This window comes from Melanostigma gelatinosum (genome assembly GCF_949748355.1).
Source record: "Melanostigma gelatinosum genome assembly, chromosome: 9".
NCBI classification, from domain to species: Eukaryota; Metazoa; Chordata; class Actinopteri; order Perciformes; family Zoarcidae; genus Melanostigma; species Melanostigma gelatinosum.
In genome coordinates, this window is record NC_136642.1 from 10,125,931 (window position 1) to 10,133,599 (window position 7,669).

Consider the following 7,669-nt stretch of genomic DNA (forward strand, 5'->3'; position numbering starts at 1 on the left):
TTGCACTAAGGGCAGTAAACATGCAAAGACTTAGATCGGGTCCCTGTACTCGATAAGTACACTTGATTATAGAGAGCAAATACATTTCATGGCTCTTTCACATATCGTGTGTGTTCAACCTGACATCGCCCTCAACCTGGTGTTAAATGACACCTCCCATCCTGCACGTTAGCCACTTCTATGACTTAATATCCTTTTATGTCTCACACACACACACACACACACACACACACACACACACACACACACACACACACACACACTGACACTGACTCACACACGTCAAACACCTTGGTTGCTCATGCAGCCCAAACCTTTGAGTCTTATCACTTTCAGGTGTAGTCATTGCTTTTACAACGCAATAAATCTCTCATAGCATGTCTATTATTGAGTCTTTTTAACATGAATTAATTATCAATCATTTGTGTTTATTATCAAATTTGCAAATGTAATACTTTGAAATGTTATTGTTATTTTACATTTAGATTTTAATAAGACAGGTACAGTAAAAATCCAATAGAGAGAGAGAGCATTTCACCTCTTCCTAATTCAAAAGCAACTCAAGAATTTAAGATTGTACTTGAATCAAGTCTCACTTTTACCTATTCTGAACTGAACTTTTTGAATAACTTATCAATGAATGAAGTAGGTTTTCAAGCAAGTATTCCAAAGCGTTGGTGGTTTCAGCATCTCAGTTTGGAGAATCTGCTGTTTTCATGATCTCATGTGATAATAAACTGAGTATCTTTAGGTTTGGGAGTGTCAGTCGGACAAAAACAAGCAAATTGATGATGTCACCTGGGGTTGTATTGATCAATCAATAATTGAAAATATTGCCGTTATCTCATACTAGTGGTAAACATTTTCCATGTCTTGTCTTTGCTGTAGACACTAAATTGACTCTAAATAACATTTTAAAGGGGATGTTTTTCCAGAGAGCGCAGCACTTTTAGTTCTGACTCATTTCGCACATGTTACATTGCCACCAACTTCCAGGTCCCAGTATGACATTTAGGATGAGTCAGAACAGATTTGCTCTTACCGTAATTCAGGTTGTGAAACTGAAGGCAGAGATCTCCTCCATGCAGACCTCTGCAGTAGCTATTGTGTAACCTGTTGCTGCCTGATTCATGTCTGTGAACTGAACTAAAGGGAGTGGTCTTTGGGGGTCTTTGATAACCCATTGTCCCACAAGGAATGTTTCCAGTCTCTCTCCACTTCCACTGGGTCAAAATATGTTTCCACTCAGATATTTCCACAGCAACTCTGGTGTTGTGCTGGGGGAAAAAAAACTGACTTGCCGGCTCTCAGGCAGGTGGCATGCGAGAGGAGGTCAACATTTGTTTGCCGTTCCAAATTCCAGCTAGTTCACACATTGCTTTCCGACTGAGCAGCGACGGGAGTAAGGAATATGAAATGCCTGCTCTTCTGCCTGTTGTCAGCCAGCTGCAAACAGCGGGTGGTGCCACGGTGACTGACTATTTTGCTTATCAAGTTTGGACTTGGAAGTCTGGAGGTGAAATAGGAAAACAGGAGGCCGTCAACATCAGAGCCAGACAGCCTGGAATGCAGCCAAACCTTGGAATGAACAGTCCCCCCCCCCCTTCTCTAAAGTGCCATATTTCTCATTTTCTCTCTGTTTCATGCTGCATGTTTTTTTCACCACTTTTCTCCCTTGATCACCACTTTTCTCCCCTGATTCCTCAGTCTGCCCTCCAAACGCTGCACTTTTATTTCCCTTCCTATCTTTCCTTCCGCTCCTCCCTCTCCACCTCCCACTGCTCATGTGAGTCACTACCTGCCTCATAATACCTCAGTAAGTTAATATCCTGAACTTGGATCGTTTCCGACTCTCTCTCTCTCTGGTCACACTCATTTGCTCAACAAAGGAAAGGTTGAAAGCCATTTGAATGCAGAGTACATGTTGGGAAATGCATTTTAAAGACATATGTTCCACCCATAAATCTTTTTATTTCCAAGCTTTCAAACAGAGTTTTTAAAAGAGACAAAGACTGCTGTATTTTGTAGTAGCAATTCCACTACCGATATCGTTATATAAGCTCTTGTATTCCTCCGTATGTGATCTTTCCAAAGGCAATCCAGCTGTTCCTTTTAAAAATGATTTAGCTGTAGAGAGGGGTTTCTTCCATGGCATTGCTTTACACTTTCTGGCTACACATTTAGCTCATTTACTTTCTTGGATGCTCTTTAAGATATAGACAATCTTTGCAAAATGACATCATAAACAAAGTCTGTGTTCATTCCTATGATTTTTTTTCCCATTGTGTGTTGCCAGAAAGTGTGAATTTAAATAAACATCCAGGTACAGTGCAAGAAAGAGCCTTCCACAATTCCACCTGTAAAACAAATCTAAGATCATTTAGGTTTGGGATGTGAGATGAAGTTGATGAAGGATTTTGTAATGTAGCATCCTCTCCCTAGTATAAACATAAAATGTAGCCTACACTGGAAGTAGATAGCTGTGCCCACAAAGAAAACAACATTAAGCCAATAAGCAGACATTCCAGGCGTGTTTTAGACAGGATGAGAACCTGCAAACTTGAGACACAACACATGGTCTCTTCACCCAGAGAAACCTCTCTGCAGGAAAACTGGCTGCTTGTCAAAGCCATTGCTAGACAGCAGTACTCCAGTTCCCCCAACAGGTGTCAGGGTATACATTACTGTGGCGTGCACAGCCAGACTAAATTGCCTTGAGGGAAGAATATTCTTCCAGAATCTCTCTTGACATCAAGCAAATTCACATCAGCTGGGGATGTAATAAAGGACAGGAGGGTGTTTATATACCAACATGACTCTAAAAGAGACTGATAGGCTGGTTGAGGAGAATGGACACATGAGAGAAGCATCACTGGGGATAAACAGTGCTGCAGCGGTGGTGGTCTAGACCGGCAGGACTGGAGCAAGAGAGAATGTAGGGTGAGTGCAGGAGAACAGGAAGGAGAATTGTAAATAATAGAGAAGAGTTGGGAACTCCTCGTACGTAAGGTTTGCCTTGTGTAAGAACTGGAGTGCACGAACACGCATCCAGAGCCCAGAGACTCAATACAACCCACGCACAAATACATAAATATATAACTGTGTGTGCTGATGAATTCAAGCTGGAAGTGGTGACCTGCCAGGCCAAAGCATCAACTAATAACGCACATAAACTCTATTTGGCTGAAACAAAGCTGATCACATAAGCACAGTCATTGGAGAACACCTTATTAGAGGCTGCCTCTTTTTACAGCAACGTTTATATCACTCCCTCCTCCCCACCCGCCTCCTACGCCCCCTCCTCAAAAACAAGCCAGAGAATTCCCCCATCTTTCTCTCCCCCCTTTATATTTTTCTCTCCTTTTCTCCTCCCTCTGCCACCCCTCGTCACTCCTGCCCCACACATATTGTCTTTCTTACACACACACACACACACACATTCGTGTGTAACTAACTTGGTGGCTCCTTGGTGGTAGATGTGTAACATGCGGTTCCAATGAACACATATAACACAGCAGCAGCAGTTTGGTTCAGCAGAGCACAGGTTAAATACAAGGATATATGGTGAGCAGTGGGCAGTGAGGTGAAGGCGATGGGAGAATTGCATCTTTTAGAGGAGTTTAACCAATCTGAACCAAACTTCAGCCTCCAGTGCTGATAAATGAAGTCAACTTGGAAGTGCCAAGAACTGCAGTTCTTTGAATGTCTACTTGATGCTGGCTTTAAAAGCAACTCGATCTCCATAGGCCCCCATGTTAAAATGCCCAGTTGAACAGCAGACATGTTTACAGCCTGGTACATAAAACGGTTTTGGTTTCTATAGCTAATTACCTTGTTCAAGACAACTGTACAAGGAGGTTGATTTATAGTCATAATTAAAGGCATGGTCGCTTTGATTGACAGGTGGGCATCGTACCAGGTCGCTAGTTGTCTCCTCTGATGCCTCAGTCCCACCTACAATCCGCCGCCCATACTTAAGTCCAACATTTACAAAGTGTTGTGTTGACAATGTAAGCATGCAATGTGAGCCTTTGTTTGACCTAATTATTTAGGCGACAGACTTCTTCAGACAAACATCTCTGGGTAAATTTTAGTTATTGACATGGATCTTTTGCTATACATTTCATCAACTCAAAACAATATTCAGTTTAAATTAAAAACAACTTGAAAGATGGGGTTGACTTAAGACATTTAGCTTTAAGAATATAAAATGTCTCTATTAAGATAAAAAGGTGAACAGTAGAGCATTTCATCACATTCCAAATAAGTGACATTTACTGCCAATATTAATTGCATGTATTTTTTTGCACAATATATAATTCTCAAAGTCTTTCCAAAATGTAATACAATATAGCCAACCATAAAAATGATGAATTTAGAATGTATCTTGTTCAATCTTGTAGAAAATACATTTGTTAACAACATCTAAAAACATTGAAATACAAATGTTATATATTTTGCGTAATATTTTCAGATGCATTTCTCCAACTTTGTTTGTGATGAAGAATCTGTAAAGAAACAAGCCGTACCTGAGGCTGTTGTCACTGCCAAGATGACCGGAGGAACCCACTTTACATTACATTACAGTCATTTAGCAGACGCTTTCATCCAAAGCGGCTTCAGATTCTATCACATTTCTACAGCGTAGGCACAGCTACGGGAGCAATGTTGGGGTCAAGTGTCCTGCTCAAGGACACATCGACATATTAGCGGAGCCGGGGATTAAGCTTCACAGCGGCTTTTCAGAATCCTATGAGTGACGTCACAGAGACTTGATCCATATTTTATACAGTCTGAGCTCGTGTTTTAAAACCTTAAGAATGACTTTGGAAACCGGACAGGCATTTCCGTTCATCAGCGGAACACATTGGACGAGACAGCATTAAAGCTGCTCATTATCATTGAGATGCAGCCGAACAGCCAGGAGCTGATCGACAGATAGTGACAGGTACATGAAAGTCACTGATGATGAGGTGATATGAGATCATATTAAACAAGGACTGCCACATTGGAATTCAGTGCAGCATCGAGCCAGAAAACAAAAGACGTGCAGACAGGAACACGATAGAAGTCGTCTGCGTCATGTGTTGCAAGGCGGGTTCATGTTGTTGTACATCGTTTGTTAGCACTGGTGTCGAAATGTGCGCGTGTGTGTGAGTTGGAAAGGAGCAGACAAAGACGGTAAGAGGCAGCAATGCAAGAAGTTCTTCCCTCTGTGGTTGACCTTGTTCCACATTGACGGTCCGTATCGTCGATCAGCACTCTGTCACAGGTGTTCTGTATTCTGTGTGTGTGTGTGTGTGTGTGTGTCTGTGTGAGTGTGTGTGTGTGTGTGTGTGTGTGTGTGATCGGGCTGAAACTCACAATTGTTTTCATTATGAGGATGTCGTCCTCAGTTCATCAATTGTCAAGGTCACATCATAAAATGTCTTTTATTGTTTGATCAACAGTTCAAAACCAAAAGATATTCAATTTAATAAAAATAATCGTAAGAGAAAGAAAAGCAGCCTGTTTTAGAACCATAAAATATTTGCCTCCAAATGAACTGAGACAGGTCACTGATTCTCAAAAGTTCAAGAATCAAAATAAAATCGTTGCAGCGAGTTTGTTTGCATCTCAGAAATCTGTCATAGTTTGTGCACAGGGTAAAACATGCACGACCTTTGATACAGAGGAATGGGCAAATAAAACGACAGCCAAATGTGAATTGTGTTGACAAGGAACAACATGTAAAGTGGGACAGATACACCTCGATCAACCGAGGAGTTCAGCAAAAAGCATGAATTGCCGTGAGGCGTCGTGCGGAGAGAGAGAATGACTGATGGAGACTTATAGAGACTTCCAGACAGTGATTTGCACAGAGTGATGGGCAGATGGAGGGAGAATTGTGAGCCAGAGAGGGAGATTGGGTCGAGGACAATATACTCAGTCTGCAATTACACACATCAGAGGAGGGTAGTACATTTATTTTTCCCCAACCAGGTTCAGCGTATGTGAGTCAACAGCCCTGAACAAAGCTGAGAGAGCAAACAGACATCTATATATAAACCCACTTTGCAGGAAATGGCTGGATTGTGCATGATTTGTTATGTCTGGGTTTTGCCCTTCACTGCATATTCATGCTTCTGAATCTCTTTTTTGAATCTATTTAATTCTTAAACCGATTCGATTGTTGTCTTCTTCCTCTCCGTCCATCCTGGAGTGCTAATTTATTGATTTATTTTCACACAGCATCATCCCCACACCTCTCCCGCACATGACTCAACTGCTCTTTGCTTTCCTTCCCATCACTCCCCCCCATCTGCCCATGTCTTTGTCTCTCTGTCCCCTCCATCTGTCGAGCTCTCCTCCTCTTCTTCTTCTTCGCTCCAAATGTCCGTAAAGTCAACAAAACAAGAGTGACCACACGCATTCCCCCCCACAAACAGCCCTTCACTGTCCAGAATGCTCCTGCGTCATTTACTGGGCAAACACTTCTAGAAACAGCACACATTCATTTGTAATCAAGAGAGAGGGGTAGGGGGCTACAGACAGAAAAGGAGTAAGAAGAGAAAGAAAGCCAGGTAGGTAAATAAAGAAGAGAGCCGGTGTTGTTTGTAAACTGAAGCAAGACAGAGAGATTTAGAATGAAGGAAGGTGTAGGTGTGGTGGTGTTACAGATGCAAGTCAAATGAGAGAGAGAGATGTAAAAAAAAGAAGCTCCTCTCATTTGTTTCCCCGGGGAGGAGGGTATGGGTGGGAGAAAGGAAATGATGCGAGGAGAGCGAACACAAAAAGAGGGAATAGAGGACGACATGGGAGTGTGATTTAGAGTGAACAGAAAGCAAGAAATAGGTGCAGAGACGACTGAGGGGCGGATCAATACTGAGAGACGACATAGAAAGAGGTGGAGACTCAAGCAGCACTTGACTGTGAAGGAACACCCTCAGCTGTCATTGTTGTTTGTTCAGGATTGTTGACTATCGGTGTACGTGCATGCATTTATTTGTGTGAGGGAGGGAGGAGGTGATTGAGAGGAGGATGGAGAGAGGGGAGAGGAAACCGCTGCAGCACTTTGTCGGGCTGAGTGCACACAGGAGAGGGAGACAGAGAGAGAATCCCCCATTTTAGCTCAACAACATTACGGCAGTGCAGAGATATCTACAACAATGGCAGCGCGGCACTCTCAGCACTGTGCTATTGATCCTGTAGTGGCAACCCAATACACACACAGTCTATCTAATTGTTGTTTTAACCTCTCATTAGATTAATGTCTGTTTGTTTTGATCTTTCTCATTTACAAATGACCCAATCATGTTCTCATTGTCTGTCCCAATCACTAAAATTGTTTAGGTAAATGTAATAATGGCTGCAAATTGGATGGATATCTCCTGCTATTGGTAACATATTGGTGATATTGATAGCTGTTATCAAAATAGAAGAAACTTCTGTTTAAATAATGCTAATAATGCCTCTTTGCATCTTTATTTTGTCCTAATCTATTACCCCCAGGCATACTGACTTACTAACCGGATCTCTTCTAAGACACTGCACCGGAGAGAGGGAGAGCAGGGGGGAGTGAGAGAGAGAGAGAGAGAGAGGGGGAGGGAGAGAGAGAGTGAGTGATCGAGCAAGCGCAGGAGGGAGAGAGAGAAAGAGAGAGCACAGGAGAGCAAGAAAAAGAAGCTCG